Source organism: Nematolebias whitei, chromosome 7 (genome assembly GCF_014905685.2).
Source record: "Nematolebias whitei isolate Nwh7 chromosome 7, NemWhi1, whole genome shotgun sequence".
In the NCBI taxonomy this organism is placed as follows: domain Eukaryota; kingdom Metazoa; phylum Chordata; class Actinopteri; order Cyprinodontiformes; family Rivulidae; genus Nematolebias; species Nematolebias whitei.
In genome coordinates, this window is record NC_056504.1 from 5208392 (window position 1) to 5215891 (window position 7500).

The following is a 7500-nucleotide window of genomic DNA, read 5'->3' on the forward strand; positions in this document are numbered from 1 at the left end:
TTTACTTACTCTGCTCAACCTGTTTTGTATTTGTAATTTTTTTCTATCCTTGACGTGTGTTTTGTTTTTTTGTCTTTCTTCCAACAGCGGGTACACCTGCACCTACATCTGGACCTGCCATTCTGTTTTCATTTGTCTCTACTTCCTGTTCCTCTCAAACCCAGCTGGTCAAAGCAGATGGCCGCTTGTCCAGAGCCTGGTTCTGCTGGAGGTTTCTTCCTGTTAAAAGGGTTTTTCCTTTCCACTGTTGCCTTTGTGCTGGCCCAGGATGGGAGACTGCGACGAAATGAAGATTCAACGAGTCTGCTGCTTCCTTAGATACAGAACGTTACTAACTGGATTTTGTATGTATGTGAATTCATTCAACCTTTATTTAGACAGGTAAATCTCATTGAACCTCGAGGACTCATTTACAAGAGAGACCTGATAATGTTTTTGTACAGTGCCCTGAGACAACTTCTGTTGTGATTTGGCACTATTTAAATAATCTGAATTGAAATGAATATATATATATATATATATATATATATACACATTGGTTGCCATCTTGAATTTTTGAGGCAACACAATTTTCAATAATAAACTTCCTTAGGTTTATATGCGACAACGCACCAAGATGGAAGTCGGCATGTTCATTTATTTAATTTTTTATAAGTTAAGGTTAAGATTTACATATATACATTTATACTGGCAGCCATTTTGGATTTTGATGTGGTAACCCAGTGGTTGAAGGATACCCTTTTTATATGTGGCCACACACCAAAAAGGACTGTTAATCTCTTGTTTTGGAGGATAGACAGACGGACAGTATTTCTAGTTCCCCCTCTTTGCTCTGCGATGGGGGACAAAAAGCTTTTTGGATTGAAGGTGAAACATCTTCAAAAAGCATTAGAAGAGTTTTGCTGTGATCTGTGGAACCACTTTGGAATGGCTTTTTTTTTCTCCAATGACAAAGGCAAGAGAAATATGTACCTAACACATTCTCATCAACATGCTTGGTGATGACCACCACATGAGGTGTGGTAGTTGCTGTTTCCTCGGCAATAGTAGTAGTAAAAGTTGTAGTACCGATGGTAGTAGGAGGAAGAGGAGCAAGAGGAGGAGCGGTAGGAGACAAAGCAGAAGACAAGGAGGTGTCCGTAAGATCAACTACAAAGAGGAAAAGGGAGATAGTAGAGGGTTAAACATGACAGCAGGGTTATTACACATAGTGCAATAACATAAGTACACACCTTGGTCATCAGCAGCTTGCTTTAATGTGAACATTACCAATAATAATAAAATTAACAGAAGTCAATAGTTTTTTTCACTTTCTCCCTTTTGCTGGGATACACATTTTATCAACAATGTCCTTAGTGCTTGCATAGCCCTCTTTTCTTTGTACAGTGACATTTTTATTAAATAATTCTGGATTACATGAACTCCATGAACAAACTTATTTTCTGACACTCTTGAATGTCGCTGTCAGTGAAGTAATAACGTGTTCATTCTTAGAATCAAAAGAAGCAAGTAGGTGGCATGTTTTATATGAGGTATATTTGACCCAAAACAAATTTTAAAAGTATGTTCTGGGTCATAAAGAGCTGGTCTTTATGACCATCATTCTACAGGCAAAGGGGAATAACTCTTAAAAGGTCACTAGCCCAGCTATACCAACAAAAAAGCACACAAGACAGGCTGCCATAAGGTCAGTTTTAAATTGTGAGTTATAATGACATGCATGCCTCTGGACTGTCAGAAGAAATCAGAATAACTGAAGAAAACTCATACATGCACAGGGAGAACATAGAAACTGTCCATGGAAAGGCCTCAATCTCTGCTATGAGGAGTAAATGGCAACATTTAATGGCAAATGCACCATCATGCATCTCATAATCCAGACAAGTATTACCAATTGATTAAAATAAAAGTTATTTACATTTACGTTTCTTTTCCAAGTGTGGACTTGGAAAATAAGATCTAGTACACAGTTTCATAACTTGGACCAAATCCTATCTGTTCTTTTCTGAATCTGAGATTTAACAATCTGTCAAACTTCCTGTCCAACACCCTGGAGTGAACTTTCGTTGTAGTGTGATCACTCAGTAGTTGAAACTCACTCCACAAGCCTTCTTTTTTAAAGATAGGATCAACCACCTCATTCAACCATTCTTTGCACATGGTCCTGGTCCTCCATCTGATATTAAAGAGGCATTTCCACCAATCACAACCCTACATCTAAATTGTCCTGCAGCCAACAAGCTTTACAACTAATGCAACGACTTTTCTGTGGTAATGGACTCACCTTCCTTTGAGTTGAACATGGAGACTGAATGTTAAAGATACTCAAGGTGTTTCTTCCACTGTCAACAATATTTTCTGTCAGTCAGCATTTCCACACCCAAAACAAGCACTTACTGGGACAGGTCTGGCTTTTCTTTACCACAATGACTGGTATGCCAGATGGTCCTTGAGGTCAACCATCTCCATGTCCTCTCCAAATTCCTCCCATACCTGAGTCTGTGCTTCTGCAACCACATAAGCTGTGGTACTCCAGACCATTGTATACATGTTAGCTGTTTCAGAGGTCCTTTGGGCCAGCCTATCCTTAAGACATATATTTCTTCAGCTTTATGGCCTCTATCATTGCTGGTGTGCATCACAGGTCTTTCTGGGCATCTTTGTGACAGGTACTAATGACTTTGTGGCCACAGCTCCTGGAACCATGTTGCTAAGATAACCTCATTGTCAGCAGAACCACTCTGCTAATAAGACCATGTTGTGGCAGATGTAGTTCTTTTTCACTCTTGGCACTTTGTTTGTATTTTTGTTTATGCATATTTGTTGTTGCTGTTTATTTGTCGAGCTGAGACGGTTCTTCTTGTCCTGAGCACTTCATTGTACTGTTGACTTTGTGTTGATTTTACATATGACAAATAAACCAAACCTGAACCTGAACGTATACCAGCATTTACTTCATTCCATGTGCACAGCACCCAACCTTAACTTCTCTCATGGCAGCATGTGGGCCTGTGTAGAGGTGGCTCATTTTGGGGGCTTGAAATGTTCAAGACCCAAGAAATAAGGCTCAGTCACCATGAACACCCTAGGCCTAGCTACAGAAGAGTGCCCCAGTTTCTCTATTCCAGTGAGGTAAACTTTTTCTGTGGTTCTCTTTCATCAAGGTATTTGAGTCACTTTTAGTCTGACCCCTCCCCTTGAGGCCAACTTGCAGTGGAAGAGCCTAGCAGACACAGCCTCAAGGTTCCAGTATCCTCGCATGTCCTGTCAGCTTTGCGGAAACTGTGCGCACCGTCCGCAGAGGGTTTAGACTTCATACTCAAATGTCCACCCTGAGCGGCTGCTGTCAGCTCCACAGACAAGGGGCATTTATCTTTGGGACAAATTGAGGCCGCCAATTGGTCATTTGCTGACATGCCTACTGGATTGATTGACAGGGCGCAACTCCCCCCCCTACACCAAAAAAAAAAAAAAATGAGAGCAGGCAGCTCCAGCTGCAGCTGTGTTCTGTGTTTATATGTTGTTAATAAATGTTCTAAAAAATAAAAAAAAACAGGGAGCGCTGGCCCTGCAGCCCACACATCAGACCAGCCCACCAGGAATACACTTGTGACAAATTCCTTCATTTCTCACCATTTCAGTCATGGCGTCAACGGAGGAGGAGGAAGAGATTGCTTGCCTCTTGGAAAAATAAAAACAAAAGAAAAGGCCAGATCAGGGATGAAGAAGGGAAATTTAATACATTGGTGTTGCATACAAAACAGTTTGTTGCCAGGCAGTTTGTTGTGCGACACCGAGTATGTGTACGTGGTCATAAACATTGAGCTTTGCACAGACATGCCCTGCGGCCGTCCGCTTCGACTCTAATTCGGTATGCACAGACCTCTGCGGACCCACGTCCACGCGAGTATACTGGAGGCTTTGAGATCCTGAGTACTCAAACTACCGAGACACTCACATTTCAGGATGGAGGTGTGATGCACACAAGGGATGAAAGCATATTCTGTGCATAGTCAAGTGCAGGCTAAAGTCATACAGGCTGTGGGGCATCTTATGAGTACATCACCCCCATTTTATTTTGTCTCTACTGGCTTCCAGTCTGTTTTAGAATTGATTATAAACTTTTATTGTTCACTTTTAAAAACAGTCTTACCCCACCTTATTTGGATGGTTTTGTCGCTTTCTGTGTGAGAGGATTTTAAGATCAACTAATACATTTTTACTGCTTGCTCCTACGTCCAAATAGAAACGTTGGGGTGACTGGGCATTTTCGGTTTCTGCACGCAGACTGTGGAACCACCTTCCTCATGACTTACACTCCATCACTGATCTGGGCAAATCAAATCTTAAAACCTTTTTATTCAGGCAGGCTTTTAATACCTAGTGGCCTTCTGGAATTTTTTTGTATTGTTTTTATTCTTTGTTTCTAACTTATGCACTGTGAAACACGTTGTGCACCTTTTGTCTGTTGGAAAGGGCTCTATAAATATGAACAAAAGTATAAATGCAACACTTTTGTTTTAGTTCTCCTTTTATTGTTAGCTGAACACCAAGATATAAGACGTATTTTGCGATGAAACCTTGATACCCTCAGAAATGCTTAATGTCATGTTGGAAATCAGCTCATACCAAATCCCACTCACAGGCGGGGACTTGTACTGTACCTGAATGTTGAACTATTTCCCGCCAGTGAAGGGACTCAAGCAAAGTACAGTCCTAAACCTCCATGCTTGCATGACAAGCATGTCAGCTAACCAGTGAAACATCAGCACATTCAGGGAATATTAAAGCTCAGTGAGTTCAGCCAAAAGCTTCGTGCCACCTTACCTGTCCAGACACATCGTGCATTAAACAGTGGTGGCAGATGACGATGGCAGAATGACAGGACTTTAAAAAGCTTAAAAACAAAACAACTGAGCCAGCAAATGAGTGAGCAAGTCAAAAACTGATGGAGTTTGTCTGCCTTCTTGCATATTTCAACAAGACAATTCTGAGCTTAACATTCGGATGCGTGAACATGCATTTCCTCTGACAGCCAAAACTGCAGCATCATAGAAACAATATTTACGGTGACACTCAGTTGTTAAATCTATCAGCGGCGACCTCAGGCTAACTCAAGCATACAAAAACAAAAGGGTGTTGCAAAGATGCTGCGTTACACCGGTGCATCACTGCAGTGCATCACTGGGGTCTGACCCAAGAAATTAAGCTCAAGCTCAACGGGAAAAAATATTTTGCAAAGGTGCCATTGTGGTAAACCCACTGACAGGAGATTATTATATGCATCTAAATTGATTCAAATAAATCAAGAGCAGCGTTATATTCCCATATTACGCAGCAGCAGCAGACAAACAGAAGCTGTATGTGCAGAGAAATGAGAATGATGATAGACAGAACAACGGCACAGTTCATCTAAAACGTAGCAACAAGAACTTTGTTTTTTATACCACCATGAGTTCACCTAAATATGATGTGCTAAGGGACTTCTACAAAGGCTTCAACGTTGATTATTATTTTTTTTAATTATCAAAAAGCCCTTAAAGGCCTCTTGATACACTGATTTAAAAGTGGTCTCAGGTTTAATGTTGTTTTGTTTTAATGCCAGCTTCAAACCAAAAATTACTGAGAAGTGCCCAATTTAAAACAAGAAAACCTGAGCACATTTGTTTTATATGTAAAAATATTAGGATGGAACTGCAAGTCGTTTTTTTTTTTTTTTTAAGTAATCACCGGAAAGTTTTATTTTTCTACCTCGCTGATAATAAAATCTCATCCTGATGGGGCAAACTAAATATCTCAGCTCTGTCTTAACCATAGCAGTGGAGCTGAAAAATGTGCTTCCTGTCCATACAAGACAGTGAGCTGCTCTGCTGCTGGTGTTAGATGAACATGTACGGAAGAACCATATTGCATGAATGCAGTAAACAGAGCACTTCTGGCTCCCCATTACCTCCACCTGTTGTGTTTTCTGTTAAAGGAAAAACAGGACACAGAGGAGAGAGCAAATGTTTAATATTAATAATAATAACTGCTAAGCTGACACTCAGACTTTGCTTCTTGTCCGTTCATGTCTCTAGCTAGACCAGTTGATACCATTTGTAGACCACACACACAGAACAGCTTCAAGACATATTCATTTCACCAACATCAGGTCACGACACCAGCCCAGACCAACTTAAACATCCATCAATGATCCACATGCTTTGAATCCAGAATGGCTACTTTTTTTTAGGAATAGGACGGTATGGGTCAAAGATTCTTGTTTGAGAATGTTACACGTTTCTACAAATATTCACAAGTCTTAGTTGAAGAAGCTGATATGGATGATTTTTTTCAAGAATTAATTTTACCACAACTACGAATCGGAGCCCGATTTAAATAGTTTATATTCAGTTTAATGTAGATTGGTCAAAAAAAGTGGAATAAAAAAAAAGTGTCATTGTAAGAAAGCAAACTTTGCTGCACTGTGAGGACCACACATGTCAAAAATTCAGTTTTTAAAGGCAGACTTCATTAACTCATCTGGTGTTGGACAGAGCGTATGTTGAAATGGTCATGGATGACAGAGACTGAGGAACATGTAAAAGTGTCTGTTTTCAGCAGGCAGAGATAAGATGATGTGGAGCAAATAGATCAGTTGAGGACTGGACTGTGATCAAATTGCACAGAGTGACGAATCCTGGTGAGTGAAGGGAGCAATTTTATCCACCACCAGGTGCAGTGGAGAAACCAGGGGGTGAACAATGGTGGCCTTGGCCCCTATTGATTAATCTTCAGCTACCCCAATCATTTGACAAAACTATACTTTTAAGCAATATAAAAACTAGAAAGCAAAGTTTTCCCAAATGGTAGGGGCAATCGGTTTACACATACACACACACATACATATATACATTATATACCGTATTTTTCGCCGTAAACATCGCACCACCCCATAAATTGCATCAGTCCAAACATGTCTAATAAAGTGGACAAAAAACATGAACACATCGCTTCGACGTATACGTCGTATCTATTATGCATCAACGCTGGCGCGTCACGTTTGTTACGCATCACCGCTGACAACCTGAAAATGAGGGTCAAACCCGGAAATGTGGGCCGGTGTTGTACCAAAAATCGATTGGCTGCCAAATGGCAGCCACGAGAGCGTGCATGGGAGGACTTTAACAAAAATTTAACAAGATTAGCACTTAAAAACAGTTATTTGTTTGCTCAAAATTATAGTAAAGGTGTGTCTAAGTCTAACTGTTCCTTAATAAATGCACTTTGACGGTCAAATCAGCTTCATTTCAAAAACTGATACGTGGAAACAAGAACGCGCAGAGGGACGAGTCACTGTGCATAACTTCAAAATTTAACAAGATAACCACCTAAAAACAATTATTTGTTTGCTCGACGTTATAGTAAAGGTGTGTCTCAGTTGAACTTTTACTTAATAAAAGGACTTTAAGAGTGAAATCAGCTGCATTTTAAAAGTATTCGCTGCCTCGGTGCTCTGGG

At 40.3% G+C, this 7500-nt stretch overlaps 1 protein-coding gene across 1 annotated transcript in view; it reads right to left on the reverse strand.

The window, feature by feature from the left end:
* The window catches only part of LOC119411657 (neurofascin), a 96634-nt gene that overhangs the window by 58290 nt on the left and 30844 nt on the right, over nucleotides 1-7500 (reverse strand). The window lies entirely within an intron of this gene.